This window comes from Mesocricetus auratus, unplaced genomic scaffold (genome assembly GCF_017639785.1).
Source record: "Mesocricetus auratus isolate SY011 unplaced genomic scaffold, BCM_Maur_2.0 Super-Scaffold_100008, whole genome shotgun sequence".
Taxonomy (NCBI): domain Eukaryota; kingdom Metazoa; phylum Chordata; class Mammalia; order Rodentia; family Cricetidae; genus Mesocricetus; species Mesocricetus auratus.
Window position 1 is genome coordinate 68,503,198 of NW_024429192.1, and position 23,940 is coordinate 68,527,137.

Below are 23,940 nucleotides of genomic sequence, written 5' to 3' on the forward strand. Positions count from 1 at the left end.
ATTTCTTTATTCTTTAAAATTTTAAACATTATACCAAAGTGGAGACTAATGTAATGGACTATCCCTTCTCCCTAACACTTTGCTTTACATTTACCAATACTTTCCAAAAACTGGCCTTCACTTTTGTATTTGGAAAATGGTCCTGAATCCTTGAACCCAGAACAGAAGTGCTTGCTGTGTGGTCTCAGTTGTGAGACATCTAATGGCTAGGAGCCTTCACAACAGAAACTCATTCTAGTACTCAACAAGAATCCGTGTACAAGAGAGAGCAGGAAAGTGTTTGTCACGAGGAAACTTTCCATTATTGCTTTACACAAGGAATAGAATATCAGTGACAAAGAGGGTCAACAGGTCTCTACAAAAAAGTTGGTAGAATATCATTATGGAAATGATTAACCAAAGAAGCTTATCTGTGTAGGTTAGGAGTGTTCATGGCTAATATAGTACAGAAATGTTGCCAACAGGCCCTGAGGGTACCACAAATATGTCAAATATTCATATACCAAGATTACTTGGGAATCATTAAATGTGAAGAAGACGAAGAATATGCATACTTCTTTCTTTTAATAGCAATCAAAACCAATAAGAATACAATTAAGCTCCTAGACTAATAAAAACAAACAAACTAACCATTTTTTTCTTAAAAGCATACAGGCTAACTAATAGAGGTTATAGATGGAAGTTTCTATACTGCCCAATCCGCAGCTGTTTAGTACCAAATAAACACACAGAGGCTTATATTAATTATAAACTGATTGACCAATGACTCAGGCTTCTTATTGGGCTAACTTTCTTAATTATTAACCCATTTCTATTAATCTGTGTATCTCCATGTGGTCTTGGCTAACCGGAGAATGCCCAGGTGTCCTACCTTCCTGGTAGCTACATGGCATCTCCTGGACTCTACCTTTGTCTATCCCTGCTTGGATTTCCCACCTGGCTAAATACTACTTGTCCATTGGTTAAAACAGCATTATTCATCAACCAATAAGAGAAACATATATTCACAAGACACAGAAGGACATCCCCCATTGAGAGGTAATCAGCAGTCCAGATGGGCTTACTGTGGAACGTGTCCATAAGATCAGCAACTAGCATATCAAGCTCTATGTATTAAAAGTGTACAGGGGTTTGCATGTAAATCATATCTCAATAAATCCATTTTAAAAGCCAGTTGACTCCGCTCTAGAAGCTGCCACAATTATGGCCAGGGTCAATTAGCAGCAGAATTTCTAACAAGCTCATCAGTGGTAGGGTTAGTCTTTGCAACAGTTCAACAATACAGAGCCTATACATGCATCTAAGAATAGCCACCCATGACTGCTGGTTAATACATCATCTGGTGAGTCAAAACTAGATGGCTACATGGACTCATCACTTTAGCGTGGTGAATCCTGTCTAGGTTAGCATGCTTCCCTGTACCACCAAATCATCAACTGAGCCAACAGGGTCCTCCAGGTCAAATATCATGGGAAGTCATTGGGAAGGTGCTTATCCCAGTTGTAGAAGATGCAGACATCATTCTCAGAAAAGATCATTGCATACGAGGAAATGAGAGAGGAGACATGCATAAAGGTGTACACACTAAGGTTCACTATCCAAGAGAACCTGCTGCAGTGACATGAATGCATAGACGTGGTCACCACAAGTGCCAATCATGTGAAACACGACTGGTGTGCTTGAGGAACCAAATTCTTAAATTTTAGTTAAAATTTAAAAATAGTCGCATGTGGCTAATGGCTAACACCCAGTATAGTCACATCTATAAACACTGAACTGAGTTCCTTCATCATGAGTAGTTTTTAATGTCATCAACATGGACAAGTGTGGGGAGCTATTCAGCCATTAAAAGATGAGCGGCTCTTACAAGAACCAAATTAACCCCTTCAGGTTTCAGTAATGACTAGAAGATGATTCTGGCCTTCTTACCTAAGAACATTTTCAAAAATCATTAGTAGACAAAAATCTAAGTATAGGAATCAAGACACACTTTTTTCTTGCTATAAAAATATGAGCTGTTTTAGTTTTTGTTCTTTGTGAAAAATGTGCTTTTTAAAAAAGGAAAATGGCTTGTTATAAAGTTAGAAACTAAGGCAGGTCTTACGGACCAAGACTTAGTGGCTACTTTTGATCAAACATATTTCAAAAAGGAAGGAAATAGTTAGCACAAGTACTGATGAATGCAGACTTGGATTTCCGCACCCCCACCAGGTGCCAGCGTGCAGTGGTCAAAACTGGCAGAGATCTGGGGACCATCCTTTCTGTGTTACCAGTCACTCATGGGAGCCTAGGCTGCCTGAACTTCAGTTTTCTCCTTCATTAATAGGTTTAGGAGAGGCTACACTCTGTACTCTGTGAAACTTAGATAAAGTGGCACACACAGGAGTTAGCACAGTCACCAGCATATGGAAGATCAGAAGTTGTATCAGTAGTTCATTCACTGTTATTCAAACACCCTGGACTCCCTCACCCCTTTAGAAGAGAAATTACAACAGTTTCTCAGGTACAAGAACCAAATTATGAAAATAATACACTATCTCCATTTTTATTATAATAAAACAAATACATTCAGGAAATTTTATATATGTATTTATGTATGTATGTATGTATGTATGTATGTATGTATACACACACACACACACACACACACACACACACACACACACACACACACAACTGATCAGCAACTTTTTTTCCAAAGAAAAGGTCAGCCAAGTAGTCTTTCTTTAGGAGGCTGGTAGACATCATCTGAGGTTCTGAACCAGTGGGGACAGTGCTTCAGGTAGGCAGGCTATCTAACAAAGAACTCTATTTTAAGGCAGCAGAAACTTCCACATTAAGAGGTAGCTTGCACAAAATGTGCTTTGAAAAGGGGACAGGTAGGTTAGGGCTGACATGAGAGTGGAGAGTTCAGACCTGTGTTCTCAGCTGGGAGAATCTTTTCCATACTAGTTAACATGGGAATTTAATACTCAAAGACATGGGCAAGCTATCCAATTATGTTTACTTACTTCCCATTAAATGGAGAAAGTGATTTTTGAAAACAACTAAGAAAAAATACTCTTCTGAGACTCACTAAATTATCCTTGTGTTAAGTAAGGGAGAGTGTCCCAAAGCTACACGTGCCTGGATCAGCTTGGCAGGATCACTGTCACTCAATCCTATGGTCTCACTTTTATTAAAAAAGTATTATAAGGAAGACCAAATTGCTTCTGCACTGTCTATCATCTTGAATGGTATTTTCCAGAAAAAGAGCTCAGGCAAGGGATTTGTACGACAGCTCTGTACCAGGGAGAAGTTCTCTATTCTTAGAGAATTAGACACCCACATTGCAGGTGACTGCAGTATAACCCAATGAATTACCACCTCTGTCCCCGCTGCTGCAGTCAGAGCCTGCTTATGTCTAACATACATGCTTTTGTAATTAGCACTTTGCTTGTTCCTCCTTGTTTTGAGTTTGACTTCCCTCCTAACCTCAATATGTATATATGTCATGATAAGCACTATGAATAAAGTTTTAGAATTAAATACATAATACATAATGTTCATATGAACATTAAAAAGATAAAAATCTCATGTAGGTAAATCTCACAATTGGGAGGGCGGTAGTAGCACACATCTTTAATCCCAGCACTCGGGAGGCAGAGGCAGGCAGATCTCTGTGAGTTCGAGATCAGTCTGGTCTACAAAAGCTAGTTCCAGGACAGCCTCCAAAGCCACAGAGAAACCCTGTCTCAAAAAACAAACAAACAAAACAAAATCCCATAATCATCTTTAAGATAAAAGGAACCCCTTAAATGCATGCATAGTTATAGCAAACTTAAAAGGGTATCATTAGTTAACTGGATCTGAATGCTATAATATAGTTTTTCAAAGGATAATAAAACATCAAATCAGCTATAGAAGAGCAATTTTTGTAATGCTCTATGCTATCTAGACAAATTATACCAGCATAATGAAGTTTTAAAGTATCCTTTCTGCCAAAGGGATGCTTATTAGTGAAAGTCATAAGAATTCTCCTGACTGATACTGCAAACGCACTGGAGCAAATGGCTTCTCAATTGATCAAATATTTAGCAACCTCAAAACACATCATCCACAATACAAATTATGGTGAAGTGCCATAGCCAAGCTTTCAGAGGTCTAAATATACTGTCTGGAACGTACGGAAACATTTTATACACTTAGAGAACAAAATGAAACTGTTACTGTGTGCACCACACCATCCAGCTCAGGCCGTTTTCCAGGGTGGTGGCACAGCATGAAGACAGTTAGTGACAGAGAAAGCTAGAAGATACTTCCTGAAAACTGGTGCAAAAACCAGAACTGGGTGTGCTAGTGCACACCCCTAACCTCAGCCTTTGAGAAGTAGAAGCAGGAGAGTAGTAAAGGAAGATGAGGGAATCTAGATATGAGGTGTCCTTCTCACTCTAAGTAGAGACAAGATGAACGATGAAACAGGAGGTGGCGACATCTGCCTTTTCCATTTGTGTTTGCCCCTCCCCATTTGAGGGGCTGTCTCTCTTCCCACTTTCAACCGATGTGATTCAGGTGAACCCCACTTAGGGTTCAAAGAGTGAGCTGTGGCACCTCATGTCCTGGGTCATGGTTAGTGAAAAAGGACAGACACAAGGCATAAGCCAGCCAATGAAAATGATCAAGACTCAGCCCCAGGATGTTAAAACTATTGAGAAGCCAACATTTTTTTAATTTAGGATGCTAGCTATAAGGACTGCATGAGCAGAGAACTGTAGTCTTTATCCATACAAGGGCAGAGATAAGCACACCAAATGCGAACACAGATTCCCAATGACAGAGACCAAGTATCTAACAGACATGTCTGAAGTGTTTCTTTGCTGTACCTCCTCCACTGTGCCTGGAGACAGACAGACAGACTCTGCTAGGGTTACAGAGACATGCCAATGTGCCTGGACACACACAGACATACACACACACAAACAGTGCTAGGGATACAGAGACATCCACCATGCCTGGAGAACACACACACACACACACACACACACACACACACACACACACACACACACAGAGCTAGGGCTACAGAGACATCCTACCATGCCTGGACACACACACACACACACAGCTAGGGTTACAGAGACATGTCACTATGCCTGGAGATACACAGGGACACACACACAAGAGTACTGAGGATCCAACCTTTAAGTCCTCATGCTTGAATGGCAAGTACTTCATTGCCTCAGCCACCTAGACTTTCTTAAAGTGTTAAACACTCACCTACTGTATGACAGGACTAATCTACTTATCATTATTTATACATAAATACCTGAACACAGAATAACTATTCAGAAATTTGATTTCTTCTTGGAGTGTACTCTTTGCATGGAGTGGGAAGTTCTTTTAAGTCATCGAAGCACATTGCAGACCATTCAGGTCAAGCATCTAGTTGGACTGGAGTTTTTAGCATCAGGTGATTGAGTTTCAGACTTTTCAGTGTTACCCCCGTAGAGATCACCTTTACAGTCTTTGGAAGAATGTGAATGTGACATGTTTTGTTTTCAATATTGTATGAAAACAGTAAAAAATAAAACAGAAATTTAGAAAACACACACATAAGACTCCAACACAAACAGAAATGCCTAATAAGTGAACAAATACCTGTGGTGTATTCAGCGACCATGAGGAATGTTCTATTCATACATGCTGCAATTTAGATGTTTTACAATGTATCTAAGAGTAAAAGAATCCATATAAAACAGGGTATTCTTTGTGATTATTCTGTTGTTACTGTTTCAAGACAGGGTCTCACAGTACAAGCTGTCCTCAAAGTTGCCATGTAATTGAGGCTGACTGACCTACCTGCCTCTGCTTCTCAACTGTAGGCATGCACAAACATGCCTAGCTTCCTTTACGATTCATTTGATAAGAAGTTCTAGGAAGAAGGGACTAATGTGAGAGAGTATTCAGTGGTTGTCAGCTAGGGAGAAGCATGGCAGAAAGGGATTCTAGTGTTCTGAGGAAACTCCCAGGTAATGTTTACGCTCATCACCTGACTGTGTGAGGACTTCATGGGTGAATGTTAAAAACCCTCTAATTGTATACTTGAAATACATGCAATTTCTTGTGAGAAAATGGTTTAAAATGCACATACATAGCCAACAAAGGTGTTATCAATTTCAAAATTACTGCATAATCCTTCCTAAATATTTTAATTTATATCTTATTTTTAATAGATGTATCTGTGTGTTGGCATGAATATGTGACTGAGGAGGCCAGAGACTTGGAATCCCCTCGACTAGAATTATGTGAAGCTAGTTGTGAGCTCTTGACGTTGATGCTAGGAACTGAATTCAGGTCCTTTACAACGGTAGACTATTAACCTCTGAGCCGTCTCTCCAACTGCCATGTTTACACATTTTAAAAGGAAACACTAAAAACAACAATGCTTGATGTGAAAACAAGTAACTAAAACAAACGTGTTATATTACAGCCTCAAATGTTTGAATTAATGTTTAATACATTTTTTTTCCATTTTAGGCAAAGGAAATATTTGATAGGTTAGAAACAATGACAGAAAACATGTTTTGAATTATGTGATCTATAAAGGGTGTTTTGAAAACTTCAGTTGGCAAGTGCAAGCCTTGGGTTCAAGCCCCAGCATGGTGTAGACACTCACCTTTTGGGAGAGGGGAGGCAAGAGGATCAGAAGTTCATGGTCATTCCTGGCTACAGAGTTGACCAGCCAAGGCTATATGAGATTGTTTCAAAACCATTTTTAAAAACTGCAGTAGAGACTATGAGGTTATCTCAGTGGGTAAAGGCTCATCATTAAAATGAGATGAGTTAGTGTACAGAGAGCAGGGCATCTCACAGGATAAGCTGGGTGTACTATCCGAAGAAACTTGTTTGTCCTGTGTGCACGAGGGTGCCATAGAAGTTACGTTTCTTACTCTGGGTAATGGCATAAAAAAGCCTTACAAATCACTACTCCATCATATATACATTTAACACATGCCTATTATTTATTTGTTTATTTTGCAATGTAGGAATGGAACATTCTAGGTAAGCACTCTGCCACTGAGTCACATCCCCAAGCCTCTTTGTGCCCATTTTGCAAGTCATAACTTTTGTGTTGAAAAAATCTTTGTTACATTGGGATCTTTTAGAGTTTTGGGTTTCTAAATTCTAGAAAACATAATTGGGAACAAATAAGGTCTTGGACATTCTTTGCAAATATTATTATTATATTTTTTACATCCACAGAAAATGTCCATAGGTTGATACTAGCTCCATTATATACATAAGAAAAGTAAGGCACTGGGGAGATTGGTTTACCTACTCTAGTTGTGTCTAAATCCTGTAGTATTGAAAGTTAGACTTTTAAAATCCTGTTTATTGCCCCTTCCCCTCTCCCTACAAAGGCTTGTACTCTGTCACCTGTGGAGTAACAATTAAAGAAATGAAGTTTTCTTTATTCTGTGATGCTGGGATCCAAGCCCTGTCCCTACCCTGTGCCTTGTCCATGCTAGGTAAGCCCTGTACCACTGCACTAACTACACGCCAGCCCTTAAAGATGAATTTTACAAAGTGGAACTCTAACAGCGAAAAGCCAGCTTCTGGCATCAAGGAATTTTGATGTAATGAGTAACTTCACATGGGGTGTAAATGCTAAGACAGTGGGGCCAGAAATATTTCACTTGACGCTGGAGCATACTATAAAGAAATCAGCTGAAAATTGGGACAAGAAAAGTCTTCCTGCATGAGATTATACTAGACAGAGCAAAACACACTGGTTTTCAGCACACCCACTATCCTGGCAACCGCTCCTCTTGCAGCTGAGAAGGTCCCCCACACCTTTGTCTCCTGAGTCACCTGGGGATTGAGAAGTACCAGCATGAGACCAGGTTAGCCTAGAGTGCTACTCTCTGCCAGCTCCCATCTCCCCAGGCCTGTTGGAACTCTGCCTGTCAGTGCATGGTGTAATATTCGTTTTATTGTTGTTTGCACACCTTTGTTTCAGTAGCATCTTAACATTATGCTAATATTTTCTCTTTTGTTAGTTTGTAGATTTTTTTTTTTTTGGTTTTATGAGACAGGGTTTCTCTGTTTTGGAGGCTGTCGGTCCAGCCCGGCTTCGAACTCACAGAGATCCGCCTGCCTCTGCCTCCCGAGTGCTGGGATTAAAGGCGTGCGCCACCAACGCCCGGCATAGTTTGTAGATTTTAAGACAAAATGTAATTCAAAAAATTCTCAAGCCTCAGATTTAGGGTTCCTTCCAGATCCTTGATTCCCTGAGACATTAATTCTTAAAGTGTTTAGAATAACCATTGTTCATTTACATATTCTAGAAAATAATCACAAAATGTCTCATAGCAGTATACACAGTTGTGTCACAAATTAAGCAGCAGTAACAGAGTCTCAAAGAATTTGGTTGCTCAAAGAAGGAAGGCTGTCACGTGACTCAGGTGCTCTGGGCAGACAGCTTTGCTTGATTGCTTAGAATGCTTGAGAGCCCGGGGTTACTGCTGCTGTGTTGCTCTCTGTTGTCTGGGACATTATGAACATCTACATGGCAGAAGATGGGTCAGCGTGGAGGTGGGAGGCCCCAGGAGATGCGGCAGGCATCACTCTTCCACCCATCTCATGGTTAGATCTTACTCATGTCTGCAGTGTGTAAAGAGGCTTATAGAACAGTAGCCATGTACCAAATAAAGCTTCAGAGTCTCTAATAGAAGAAAGAAGACTGGGTACTGGGGGACAATAGCGGCCACTGTGTTTCCATTGTGATTGTCAACTAGTAGAATTTCCTTTTCACAGTGTCCATATTCCAGTGACAGTCTGAAACCAGGAGCTATAACTGATCCCTACAAATACCTAGCAACACACGTTAAGATACCTTGGACGTAGATGTGACGTCATAGAAACCTGCTTGTGTGGTTTTCAGGGCCTCAGTACACTGTGTCGAGTCCCCTTCCCGAGCACTTGCTCTGTCTCCCCTCTTACTTAAGGCACCTGCATCACTTTAACCCTCAGTCTGGGGAGACAAGACTGGAACCGATGAGGTTGTTTGGGCAGAAGTAGTTTTTAACCACCAGCGGTTTCTGTCTGTTATTAATAAAAACAGGACTGTCCTATTTTGACAGGGTAACTGTATGTGACAGAAAGCCAAGACCTTTCCTGTATGGCTTTGTTACTTGGTTGTAAGTGTACTGTCTGAATGTAGCATGTGACTATATTAAGGAGTGAATATTAAAACTAATTTTGAGATTTTTGAGTCCTATCTTCTTTGCTTGCTATTGTTGTCAGCAATAAGCACAGGACAATGGTATAACTGTGACTCCACACAGTTACAGCCTGTATGTGGGGAGTTGTATAGAGCTCATTTTAAAAACAGTCCATACTTCCTGATTCTGTATTTGTATCTTACAATATTTAAGACTTCTAAATTCTTTTTATGGAGTATTTATATATCATGTTCTCACCTGAAGGATTTGTTTGCTTGTTTTTTGAGCCAGAGGCTCATGGAGGTGAGCTATCCTCAAACTCCCAGTGTCGTCAAGGGTTACACTGACCTGAGTGAGCCTCTTGTCTCTGCCTCCCAGTTCCTGGGGTTATCAGTGTATAGTACACGCCTCGTGCTTTGTGGTCTTACATTGAAATGGAAAGGCTAATATGTGCCTTACCAATGTCACACCCGGTGTGGGCTACCTCGGCAGAATTGTTCCCACTCTCTCCTGTCTGTTTTCTCCAAACCCCTCCTCTGTCCAGACCAGTCCCATACCCCCTTGTTGTAACTGGCTGTACCCACCCAGCTTAGAGTGATCACTCCAGGCCCTTGCTAAGAGGATGGCAGTGACCACTGGGAGTGGTGGAGCAAACTGCAGCATAAGGACAGGGCGTGTTTGTGTAAGGACAAGCCTTTATTCCCTTTACAAACATGCTCCATGCCAAAGACAAGCGCGTCACAAGTGTAGGCCCAGGCCCTGACTGGGAGGAGCGGATTTCTGCCTTCCTTCAGCCTCTCCTCCCCTTCTCCCAGCTCTTTGCTGAGACTCAGTGTGAGCGTCATGTCTTTCCCATGTTTCCTCCATGGACTGATGCTTTTCTAAGGCACGTGGGCATTTGTCTAAGGCCCTGCTCTGCTCCCCTGTGTCAACAGAGGACAGCAGAGAGTAGCACTCTAGGCTAACCTGGTCTCATGCTGGTACTTCTCAATCCCCAGGTGACTCAGGAGACAAAGGTGTGGGGGACCTTCTCAGCTGCAAGAGGAGCGGTTGCCAGGATAGTGGGTGTGCTGAAAACCAGTGTGTTTTGCTCTGTCTAGTATAATCTCATGCAGGAAGACTTTTCTTGTCCCAATTTTCAGCTGATTTCTTTATAGTATGCTCCAGCGTCAAGTGAAATATTTCTGGCCCCACTGTCTTAGCATTTACACCCCATGTGAAGTTACTCATTACATCAAAATTCCTTGATGCCAGAAGCTGGCTTTTCGCTGTTGGAGTTCCACTTTGTAAAATTCATCTTTAAGGGCTAGCGTGTAGTTAGTGCAGTGGTACAGGGCTTACCTAGCATGGACAAGGCACAGGGTAGGGACAGGGCTTGGATCCCAGCAGTCACAGATCATGCCAAATTACTATTTCTGGAACAGCTCCACTACATGTAAGGCAAGCACCTTTATATACCCCCTGAATATGCCTCACTGCATTCTGAACCCAGGGAGAAAATCCATTGTTGCTACCTACAGCAAACCTGAAAGATAATCTTGAAATACCTCTGAATTTGAAAGGGAAAGTGCAATGTGTTAATATTACCTGAGAACAATTGTCAGAGAAGTGAAGTGAGTTAATTTGTAGCTAAATTATCCCAGAATCTTGAATGATGGTCAATAAGGCAATATGCAAAAACTAAAGTAAACTACACAGAACAGCCTGAAATGGCTTTGGTAAATTACACACGTGCATAATCGCTCGTCTGCCATCCGTGCAGAAATATGAACCTGCCCATCTGTACTGAGGAAAACTTCAGTTTGAAGCTATCAGGAAAACGAAGTCACACAACTTGAGAGCATGCACTGGGCCCTCCCTGGGTCCTGACGGGAGACCTGTCGTCAAGTTCGTGCAGCGGCTTCCCCGGCACGGTGGGGCTGACACTGGAGGAGAGAAGGAAGAAACACTGGCTTCCTTCTCTTGCCAGTGCTGTCTCGGAATCAGCACCAGGTCTGAAGTGACCGGCGATTCAGTGCAGGGATATTTGTGTGAAAGCACATGGGAACACTTCAGAGAGGCTAAGGAGATTAAACTCCTGCATGAGTTGAAAAGAGTGTGGGTAAGCATATTACAATGGGAGGTGGGAACTAAGAAGAAAAGTTATTTGGAAGAATTTACAAAATTCACAAAATGCAAAAAAAAAAAAAAACCAATCTGTACATTGTGAGTTCAAGAAGCATTAAGATAAAGGGAGAAACTTGAGAGGATGGGGGGTGGGAAGGATCTGAGAGGAGTTGGGGAACGGGAAAACATGATTAAAATATATTTATGAAAAATTGTTAGCTAAAAAATAAAGAGTCATTAAAGTGGGTAAATGCAGGAATGAGACGGGAGAGGAAAGGGCTCACTTACCAGTTAAGTCAAAACTTAAGACACAAGGCTCATAAGAAAAATGTTCCATTTGGGCAGTAACTAAAGACATGGGAACAGCGAGATACCACTTTCTGCTTGCAAAGTGGCTGATAGCATTCTGCTTTATTGTGTTCGTAACGGTAATATCCTACTTTTGGAAGCCTAAGTAAACAGGCATTCACACAGCGCCAAGAGCAGTAGGCCAACGTGAACATATCTATATCTGTTAAGGAACTTAAAGCAACACTGTTACTGTCTTGAGATTGTGCCTCATGTTTCCCAGGCTGGCCTCGAATAGCTGCACGGCCTGAGATGCCCTGAATTCCTGAATGAAGAGACTGGAAGTAGTGACGACTGAATCCTGGCTGACCAAGTTCCCAGCTGGTGTGACACAAAGCGGGTGGGGCCATGGCCTATCTGACAGTACCTGTTGCTGTGTGTGACACAAGAGCAGCTCTGCCTCTCCCCACTCTCTAGTCCTTTCCACTTATGTACCTGCTGACAAAGGCATAGCATTTGCCCGTCAACACCTGCAGCAGGGGCAGAAGTCATGGAGGCTCTCTTGCACATGCTATATATACACTATATTGAGCGAATCTGGCAACAGTAAGCCTGTGGGAAGTACTCAACAGTGACTTACTAAGTAAGGGGGTAAATACCTGTATGGGGTGAACTTGGGATCTAGCACACCTACTAAGACAAAGAGCAGTACCTCCCTCCACGTATCTTTGACCTTGTAGATATGGGCTGTTTAGACTGTTGACAGCAGTGCCTTGGGCTCCTCATCCACAGGAAGCGTTTGTGGAGGTTGGTCTAGCTGCATGCACACCTAGCCATTTCTACTCAGTACATCTCAGTATGACAGTGAATGGCTATCTTTCACCCTTCTGATTGTAATTGTTCCACTTCTATTCATTAAAACACTTACTGGCAATCATCCATTTACAGTAGAGTGGAGGGAAAATGAAAGGACACTGCAATGGTGTTTTGGGTAAAGAAGGCACCTTGGATAAGGCACCAATGTCGCCCATGGTAGATTCCCATGCTCCCTAGGACTCTGTGGTCCTCTGTCCTTGAGCATAAGTAGCATTTGATCCTCTCAACAGGACAAGTAAAGGTGCTGGGATGAACATGACTGCGTGCACACAATTATGTGACTGTCATAAAACCATGGCACCTGCCTGACACCTCCCTCTCTTTCATGGTAGCTACCAGGAAGCATGTGACCATGTTGGGGAATTCCACCAGGCAGGGAAGTGTGGGTGACCTCTGTGAACTGAAGGTAGACTTCCTCACTGGAAAAAAGGAGGTAGGGGACAGACGCTCTGTTTGACAACATGACCCATAATCACAGGAAGGGAATGTATCACCTACCACAAGTTCCCTAGTTAGACCTGCAGGGGAGAAGGAACTCAGCCCTGGCAACAGTCTTCACTGAGGCTATCAGAAAACCTCAGAAGAGGGCATAGCTTGGCCATGCCCCATAATGAATGAGTATTTTTAAGGGAGTAATTTTGTGATGATATCATGAGCTGGTATATCCACAGAATCTCATAGCATCCCAACTACAGACAACCTGGCTCACACCTGTAGAAAGCATCAAAATCCATTGAGGTATAGTTAAAGATGTAACAGCATAGTGCATTGCTTCTATTAATACAAATAACAGAAGTGCATAACAAATATGCTGCCTGGGCTGAAGTCTGAAATCAGTGGTAATGGTCACTCCCAGCACTACACCGAAGAACACTGGAGAAAATGTCAGAGACACAGCCTCTAGCTCAATATGCTTTGTCCTGTAGGCTGTTACTAGTGGTTTGAGGTTTCTAGCCCAGGTGAACCTGAGTCATCAGGCAAGATGTTTGTTATGAGTTACTATTGTTTCTATAAAAGGAGTAGTGCACCAGGCATCCCAACTGAGATGCCATCAAAGGCAATACTGAAAGTCCATGGCCATCTTCTCTTGCTCACTTCAGCTTCCTGGCACTGAGACGAACAGACCCCCCACTACAAGCTCTGCTGGGCCCCTGCTGGGCCACTGCAGTGAACCTGGGTTACAGTCTCTGAAACCAGGACCCAGAGCAAACCTTCCCTGTTAAGCTGATTCTCTTTGCTGCAGTGAAAGAGAGTTCACTAACAGAGCGAACTTATTTGGAAACAGCCTTTGAAGAGAGTATTAGTTCAGCAAACAGAACATCATCCTGGATAATTGGGTCCTAAATCCAGTGTTTCATGTCCTCATGAGGAGAGAGCACGCACTTCAGGCCTGACACATCTAGAAGGTGCTCCACATGGTGCTCAGGGCATACATGTCAAGCCATTCCTCATTCACTCTGTCACTCCCCTTAGTTACTCTGGGCCCTGCACCTTCTTCCACTACCCTAGGTGACCCTGACGTTGCTTCTCCCTAGGGCCCTTCACCCTCTTCCTGAATTTGGAGAGTTGTCCCATAATCTATTAAATATAATAAGCTATTGATGAATGTAAACTGCAGATTTTATTTCAGATTTCTACTTTGTACTTAAAAAACCTGATAAACATGTAATTTACATACTAAAACGCCTGCTCTCACACCTTCATTAAGCGAGTGTTGACTCACCTAACTACCACCAAAAGGCATTCCTACATTTCTGTCATCTCTAGAATTCCCTGGTGCAGCTTTCAATACAATAACGTGTCTTCCCCCAGCCCTCACCAAGATAACAATTTTCACCAAATGACCTTTTCTTTTGATACAAGGGCTCACAATGTAGCCCAGGCTAGCCTTGAACTAAGCTCATGGTCGTCCTGTCTCCATCTCCTGAGGGGTGGGTGACAGGTACGTACCATCACACCTGTTTAATCATTGATTCTTAACAGTGCTCTTCACAGGTTCAGCCTACTTGATCATTTTTTATGGTTCTACAGTACTCTACAAAGCAAGAACAATCTGTATTTTTGCTTTCTAGTAGAATATATTAATATATAAAATAATGGACTTAATTGTGGTGTTTTCATATGTGCATATAATGTATATTTATTATTTTACAGTATTTTATTTAAAAATTTTATATGTATGAGTATCTTGCAAGAATGTCTATGAACTACCTATGTGTAGGGCCCAAGGAGTTCAGAAGAGGGCATCATATCCCTTGGACCTGGAGTGACAGACAGTTATGAACTGCCATGTGCTGGGACCGAATCTGGGTCCTCTGCAAGAGCAGCCAGTGCTCGAACCACAGAGCATCTCTCCAGCCCCAGTGGATGTTTTTACTATTTCACTTTTCGTTTCAGGGTCACTGTTCTCCCGCCTTCTTTCACTGCTCTTGTTCTATGCTGGCAGCTAAGTAGCTGCTGCAGAGCCCACAGGATTGTTTATTTGTCCTCTGATGAGCAAGCTCCTAAGTCTCTGCTCTAAGGGTGCAGTTCATGAGTGTTAGCATGGATCAAACCCCTAAATTTTCTGATTCAGTTAGGGTTTATGTGGCAGAGCTGGAAACCTTATCTCGAGCAGGATCTCAGTTAATGCCACTGCTTGTGGTCGGCAGAGCACACCTTGAGAATCAGTTTTTAATATATTACCATCTATTTCATGCATCATTTCATTGTGCTTTTTGATATTTATAGTTTATTTTGATATGCTTTTAGCCCTGTTACATTGTTTTAAATTAAACAGGTTAGAATTTTTTTTTTTAGAAAAACTCAGTACTCAGTAAAACTTTCTGGTGAATAGTTCTACACGTGTGGGTGTATGTTTATGTGGGTGCAAATGTGTGTGCTACTGCACAAGTGTGTGCTGGTGCAACTGTACCTGTAAGGACAACCAAGGTGGCATCTAGTTCCTGTGGGTCTCTCTTAGACCATAGCTGAACCAATTAGGTTGGACTGGATGGCCAATGAGCCCCAGGGATCCTCCCGTCCCTATGGCCTCTCTCTAATCCTGTGATTGCAACTGTGTGCCACCATAACCCCAACACTTTTACATGGATTCTGGAACTGAAACCCAGGTCCTCATATTTGAAAGGCAAGCACTGAGCCACCAGGATGCCTATCCCAGAGTTAAGACTTTTAGCTTATTTACCTACTTTTGAAACTTCTATTATAATAATGTCCTCTGTTAAAGGAGCCAGTAGGAAAGGGAAGAATGGACAAATGAGGAGTTTGAGAACAGAAAGCAAAGTATGAGGAAAACTAAAAAATGCTAGAATTCAAAGATAAATTACCAAGGTGAAGAATTCATACTACAGAACAAAAGCAACTTCTGCAGTGTGTTGGAAAACTTTCATAACATCTTCTAATCAGTTTTCTTTATTCAGAAAACCAGTCCTATTAATACTCACCTATGTGATAACAATCCCCCAGTTGCTACTGCTTCTAATGTGTCTGTCATGTTTCTTTTTTAAGCTTTATCTTTATTTGTGTATGGTCGTGTGCCTATATGAGTGCATACCATGTATGTGCAGAGAACATCAGATTCCCTGAAGCTGGAATTAGAGGAGGCGTGAGCTGGGAACCAATTATGTGTCCTCTAGAAGAGCTGTGATTGCTCTTATCTGCTAAATTGTCTCCCTGGGATCCCCATCCGTTTCTATGTTTCTTAAGTATGTTGTTTGAAATCTTGGTTCTTAAGCCTTTCTCAGAAGAGACATTCTGGCAAATTCTCTCTGCAGTTTCTTGAAGCAGCCATGTAAGACTCTTGTTTTCCACAACTACAAACCTTATTAGTTAAGCACTTTGCAGAGAACAGATTGTATGGGTAGCCTTTCTGTGTGTGTGGGGGGGCATGTATTGCATATGCCTAGAAGCCAGTAAAGGGTGTAGGCTGTCCTCTTCTATCACTGTCCTCCTTGGAGCTGGGTTTACAGGCACTGCAGGGACCTGACTCGATGGTGAGTGCTGGGAGCTAAATGCCTGGTCCATGCACTGAGCTCTCTTCAAGCTTCACTTAGCATTTTGCTTGTTTGGATGGGTTTGGTCTTGGTCCTAGGGGCTAAGCCTAGGGACTTTGTACATGCTAAGCAGACACATTACCACTGAGTCATACACCCTCAGGTCCTGGGGACCAAAGGCCTAAGGACCAAAGCCTAGGGACCTTGCACATATTAAACAGACATATCACCATTGAGTCACACACCCTCATGTCAGGCGACTGCTGCGTTCTTCCCTTGGTGAGTTTGTCATCCACTGGGCCCCCACTACTCCCACCGCATCATTAAATTCCTAAAGCTGGAAGGACAAAGGGCCGACAGCCTGGAGTGGGGTTCAATTGTCCCTACACCTTTTATGCGATAAAAGACTAGGCTGGGTGGTGGTGGTGCATGCCTTTAATCCCAACACTCAGGAGACAGAAGCAGGTGGATCTTTACCAACTCAAGGCCATCCTGGTCTATAGAGTAAGTTCCAGGGCAGCCAGGACTATTTCACAGAGAAACTCCATCTGGAAAAAGCAAAACAAAAGAAAAAAGGGTAGAGCTGCTTGGGAGAGGAGAGGCCACTAGGTGCTGGGCTCTGAGAAGCCTTTTGTGACATGTCCAGCAGGCCCTACTCCCTGTGCTGTGTACACTTCTACCTGGAATCTGCTATTAATGCCAGCCCCAAATTGGCTTTCAAGTTCTAAAGTGTCACCTATGTGGCTACCCTGTTTGTCCAAGTGTTTTTCTGGCCCACTGCAAATGGTGTGTTTACTCTGTATTGTATGCATTGAGACGTAGGGAAAGGGTTGGTCTATGCTTCCCAGGTGACCCATAATTGTCTTTGATGTCTGTAGAATATCTTGTGTCAACTGCTTCTGCTAAGTTTGTGTTGCCAGTGTGTCTTGAAATTAATTTTACAAGACTGATCACACCACTTTGTTATGGAAACCACTCTCATAACACAGCACACTCAACATCTCTCTTTAAACATACAGCTGAAGTAGTATATTACCTGGTTCCCGTCACATTGATTGCTTTATGAAGAAGGCAGAGTGAGACATTATTATTCTATTTTCCAGAATAAAGAAACCAGGAAACAGACAGATGGTTAAATGAACAGCACACAAGAAAGTGCCTCAGACAGAGTTTGATGTATGAGTGTTTACATACACACACACACACACACACACACACACACACACACACGTGCGCACATGCACATACACATACATTTTTGTATTGGGGAGGCTTGTACATGCCCTAGGAAGCTTCAGTCAAGTGACATACCCATATTTGGTGGTTAGTTTTCCATAGTCAGGAAAAGTGGTTCTCTATGATAATGGTTCAGTTTTGTTTTTTGAAACAGGGACTCATCATATAGCCCAAGCTAGCCTCATACTCCTGAGTTCTAGGATTTACAAACATGTGCTGTAATTCTAGCCTAGCAAAGCACAAAAATTTCAAAATACAATTTCAAAAGTACAAGCCAGAGAGCTGGGCATGGTGGTTCCTCACTGTAAGGGCAGCATTGGGGACGATGAGGTACAGACTGATGCAAGGGCAGCCTGAGCCACACAGGGAGTCCCAGGCTGACCTGGGAACATCACAGAAGGGGGGGGGGAGTAAAGAACAGAACAGCTAAGTGACAGGGAGGACAGCTGTGAAGGGCTGGCTTCTGGGCATCACATGACCACTGTGATCATGCCCTCACAACAGCTGTGGCGCCTGCGTGGCGTAAGAGACTGGGTCTCTTCAATAGTCAGTGATGGGCTAGAGAGGGTCTCATCCAAGCGATGGGTGCTGGGGAAAGGGAGTCATTATCTGCAGTTGTAACCACATGTGACCCTAGCAGGTGACAATGGATAGTTCTACACTCCCCATGCTCGAAGACAATCCTGGCTCAACTCAATGGGTCACAAAACAAAAAGTCATGAAGGTGAGAAAGGAACTTACAGGGGGAGAGTTAATGGGGGTGGGGAGAAGAGAGGCTGAGTGTAATCAGAATGCAATATATGCATTATGAAAATACAAGACATAGTCGGGCGTTGGTGGCGCACGCCTTTAATCCCAGCACTCGGGAGGCAGAGGCAGGCGGATCTCTGTGAGTTCGAGGCCGGGCTGGACCGATAGCCTCCAAAACAATACAGAGAAACCCTGTCTCGTAAAAACCAAAAAAAAATTTTTTTAAAAAGAACATACCAGACATAATTTAATATAAGACAGAAAAAATGACAACGAATCTGCCTGGAGCTATTATGTCATGCCCCTAAACCTTATTCCCTTCTTTTGTTCCTTCTGACTTACTTACTGTTTTAATTTCTAAGATCGCATTCCCTGAAGCACTCCGGAGGCAGACGCAGGCAGATCTCTGTGAGTTTGAGGCCAACCTGCTGTATAAAGTGGGTTCCAGGACAGCCTGGACTATTACACAGAAAACCCTGTCTGAAATAACAAAAATCAAACAAAAAAGAGAAAGAAAGAGAGGGGGGAGGAAGGAAGAAGAAAGAAAGAGAGAGAGAAAGGAAGGAAGGAAGGAAGGAAGGAAGGAAAGAAGGGAGGGAGGGAGGAAGGGAGGAAGGAAAGAAGGGAGGGAGGGAGGAAGGAAGGAAGGAAGGAAGGAAGGAAAGAAGGGAGGGAGGGAGGAAGGGAGGAAGGAAAGAAGGGAGGGAGGGAGGAAGGAAGGAAGGAAGGAAAGAAGGGAGGGAGGGAGGGAGGGAGGAAGGAAGGAAGGAAGGAAGGAAGGAAGGAAGGAAGGAAGGAAGGAAGGAGAAGATCATATGGGGAAACACCAGCCATGGCTGGGGCTCTAGCGGGAACCAAGGCACCCCAAATAGGGACCAGTCAAAGAGAGACTTTCAGTGTGTAGCTTTTTATGTGCTGGTCTTGGAATCATGTGACTCTGTCAGTTATTAAAAAAAGAATCCCTGTCTTTAGAATACATTTTAATGACTCCATGTTACATTTAATCTACTCATAAAATTATTTCCCAGGCATCTATTGTCTGACAAGCAGGCACTGCTCTGGCCTGGTGATAGAGCACTGAACAAGATAAAAGTTCTTGCCTCTTAACACATCCTACAAAGACAGGCCACATAAATATGTGCACACATACCCACATGTGCACTTTTATATTTATAAAATAATGTCCTACTGAATGTTAGAAACAAAAGGACAGCAAATCAATGCAAAGGGAAAGGAGTGGTGTGGCGTAGTGTGGGGGCCTGCAGGGCAGTCTGGGGGCCTGCAGGGCAGTCTGGGGGCCTGCAGGGCAGTCTGGGGGCCTGCAGGGCAGTCTGGGGCCTGCTGGAGGAAGTATTGATGACTACAGATAGAGAAAACCTGGAAAAGAACTCCCAGGCTGTGAGGGCCCCAAGGCAGAACAAGTTTGATGAATACAGAATCAGTGGAAACAGGCCTGAGGCTGGAGTGAACTGAGGAGAGTGGTGGGGTTGGTACAAACATGCTCAGCAGCCAGACACCTCACAGGGTACAGCAATGGTGTGGATGGCAGGGGACTTGTAGAAATGTATAGGAGGCCCACAGAGGTGGCTGGAAATTTGGTTAAGATTCAAAAGTCGACACCTGTCTGGCCTTCCAGGTAACTAAAAGACTGAACTATTTAAAATCGAGTCGGCACAGCTGCTTCCCTGGTGACCGAGTCCCGTATCCTGCTGGCTTCTTTCCAAAGACTTCTACTCCCTCCCTTGTCTTGCTTCATGAACCAACAACTAACCAAACAACTTTGCCCAAGAAGGTTTGTTGCCTTAAGGACATTAACTGCTCAGGAGCCTGGGATTGCTGAGGTTCAGCAGTCTCAGAGGAGAACAGAGTTCTCACTTCCCCAACAGTTCTGGAGCCTGCTTAGAACAATATCCTGAGCGCTCGTCCCACCAGGACCACACAGCAGTGAGGGCCTGCTTGAAAATAAACTGTCTGGAGACAGGGAAACACAGTGAACTTCTACACAAACAATCTCAAAACCCATCAATAGCTGACAGCGCTACTTTAGCTCATATGTTAACTATGCCAAATGTTATGTCCACATTCAAATCACACAACTGTCACACATCAGTTTTTTAAATCCATTGTAGTAAAAGGAAAATAGAAAAGTATCAACCCTTGTAACACCAAATACAACCTTAACATACTTGGGCTACATTTGAGAGGTCAGCACGCTTATGTAATAATGTGCAGTTCTAGGAATCCCAATCTCAAAACAAGGACAGTAGGAGCACCACAATTTCATATACACAGCTTATTTTATATACTATAGGTCTGGGATTTCCACCTCACAAATCAGTACACAAGTCAAAATCTTAAAATATTTCTCTCAAGTCAAATTGTTTCTCGGGACATTTGCACCTACATTCTGTTGCTCCTACATCTAGGATCCCAATATTTTGTTACATCTTAAGCATGACTTTGTCGTTCATTTCATTTATTTGAATATACAAAGCTCTACCTCAGTCACACCACCGCAGAGTGGTATCTGCTGACACAGCCTTAAAGCAGCTGTAAGGAACATGGTGTGAAACGGGCACGAGCTGTAAACACGCCATCTCCATCCCATTCGCTCCCCACTGCAGACACCTCCACCCAACACAAGACACAAAGGGCCATTTTCTACGATCAGGAGCTGTCTGAGTGGAATACTTGCTTCACATTTTTATGGCTTCTCTTTATTTTAAAGAACAAAACTATTTGTGCAACGCTGAATCGTCCTAAGCAGGGTACTATAGAAGGCACAAGCAGAACTTGATTAATCTTATGTAAATTATTCCTGCAAAATCTTCTATGTTAAAATGCCACCAAAGTTAAAAAAAAACGAAAATTACTTACGGCAAGCCTAAGTCCAGACAGACAGCCGAAACTACTGGCAGCCAACTACTCCCTCCAGTTAAACTTTGTCCCCTGCCTGGCTGTTTCTGGATCAAGTTCACACAGATACACGTTTGCAGTGGCCTTGGAAGCTACCGCCCTACAAGCAGGTAGGAGGGCTTGTTCCTTTAACTCCTGCCTGTCAACAACATCCCATAGTCAAGCGCAATGTGCTTGAAGAGATAAATGTAATGAAGCCTAGGGAAAGGCTGAAAACTCTCTCATTCCCGATGGTGGAGCTTGTGTCTCAGGAGATTTCTTTTCCGTGTGTTACAGGTGGGAGGAGTCCAGTCCTCATAGCTTCAAGTATCTCGATTCTTAGTTCAAAGTTTCTCCTCCTTGGAAGCTATACCCTGTACAATACAGCAGGAGGAGCCTGGAGCTTCATTCTCCACTTGTACTCCATCATCTCACTCTGCCCGCCTCTGTTACTAGTGAAGTAACGCAGGAGCCCTCGTATACCGAGTGCTCTTCTGACACTCAACCCTGTTTCCACAATTGATGCTGCTGCTTTGGCTCTAGGCTTTCGCTCCTGAGCAACTGTATGTCCAGTTCTTGCCAGGAGCCTCTGCAGTGGCAGCTGTCTGCTATACGCTAAATGCACTACCTACTCTGGGAACATTTATTATTGTCTCCCAGGACATACACTTTGAAATCGTCTTCAACTTTTCTTAGTCCAATTCTCTGTGTATAACCTGACTTCCTCACATCCTGGTGACTCTGCAATGAGCAGAATGTCATGTCCCCATCATCAGAACCTGTGAAAGTTACTTTACAGAAGAGACTTTGTACATGTGATTGAGTTTAAGAATCTTGAAATGATGGCATTATTCAGATACGGCCAATCTAATCACAAGACTCCGTCATATGTGGCAAACCCTTCCCAGCTGTGTCAGAGAGAGTCACTATGAGGATTCCACTAATTCCTGCTGGCTTAAAGGTGGATAAGAGGCACAATCTAGGGTATGCGGATGGGCTTTGAAGCTAGAAGAAGCAAAAACCAGGTTTTCCTCCAGAGCCTCTAGGAAGGATCAAAGTCCTGAAAAGACATGGTTTTAAGGCCAGTGAGACCCATGTTGAACCATAATTTGTAATCTTGGTGTATTTTTAAAATCATGTGTATACATGTGTGTCTATGGGTCATGTGCTTGTGAATATAGGTGCCCCCGAAGGGAGAGGCATGAGATGCCCTGGAACTGGGCTAACATGTGGCTGTGAGCCAGCTGACACAGGAAGCAAACCTGGTCCTCTGCAAGAGCAGCAGGTGTTCTTAACCACTGAGTCAGCTCTCCAGCTCCCTAACTGGTAGTCATTTAAACCATAAGTTTGTGATCATGTTGTAGGGTGGCAAAATAACAAAGGTACTTAAATTTCAACACGTTCCCTTTAAAGTATGATCCTCCAGGATGAATAAAATATTCTAAGAGGTCTGATAAAGAAAAATATCAAATTCCTTGGTCTGGGGGTAAACATTGTTTTGGTTTTTAATGAATTATACTCAACTTAATAGATCCCCATGTTTTTATCACATAAGCTGTAAAGCATCAGGTACCTGACTTTACTCTCCTTTTAATTTTTTCCTTTCCTGTGCTGGTGCCAAACATCCAAATGGCTCTGTGTGAACGCTGGTCTAGCTACAACTGAGAGAAGAAATAGGGATTGTTTTCAAATACATGAAGACACTGTAGTGGTCTGAATGAGAATGGTGCCCACAGGCTCATAGACTTAAATGCTGGGTCACCAGGGAATGGCATTATTGGAAAGGATTAGGAGGTGTGACTTTGTTATAGGAACTGTACCATTGGGGGTGGGCTGAGAGGTTTCTAATGCTCAAGCAGGTCCAGTGTCATTCTCCTCCTGCTGCCTGCACATCTGGAGGTAGCTAATTCTCCAGCACTGTGTCTGCCTGCCTGCTGCAATGCTTCCCACCATGATGATAATGGACTAAACTTCTGAAACTGTGAGCCAGCCCCAAATTAAATGCTTTCTTTTAGAAGAGTTGCTTTCGCCATGGTGTCTCTTCACAACAATGGAACAATAAGACAGACACTCAACTTCATTCAGCATAAGAGAAGTGAAAAAAGAGAACAATATCATCTTAATCTGTATTTTAACTTTAATAAAGCAAGATTCAAAATGTGTGTAAGACATAACGCTGGTGAAGTTATGGGGAAATAATGGAAACGAAACTGGTAGGCTCAGAAAAACAAGTGGACAAGTAATGAACACATGGACCCTTTTATCAAGTGTCTATAATACAGTATAACATAATATAATACAACAAATAAAACCCCATCTTCCTATGTGTACACAGAGGTCCACCGTAGCATCATTCACAAAAGTAAAGAACACAAATCCTAAGGGAACTGGTAATACAGTTACTGTGCAGATATCTAATGGATATAGAGTGAAAAGTAAGGTAATTTTAGGTTACACATGAAGAATAAGCAAACTATAATAATTTAAATATAAATGTAGAGAAATATTATTTTAATGCAATTATGTATACGCACATGCATGCACATGGGCATGGCTGAGGCAGGGTGTGTATGCTGCGTGCACCTCTCAGGAAG

General features: G+C 42.8%; 1 protein-coding gene across 1 annotated transcript in view; it reads right to left on the reverse strand.

Moving 5' to 3' along the window:
* Map3k13 (mitogen-activated protein kinase kinase kinase 13) overlaps window positions 1-23,940 on the reverse strand; it is a 140,425-nt gene that overhangs the window by 91,770 nt on the left and 24,715 nt on the right. The gene's annotated exons all lie outside the window — the stretch shown is intronic.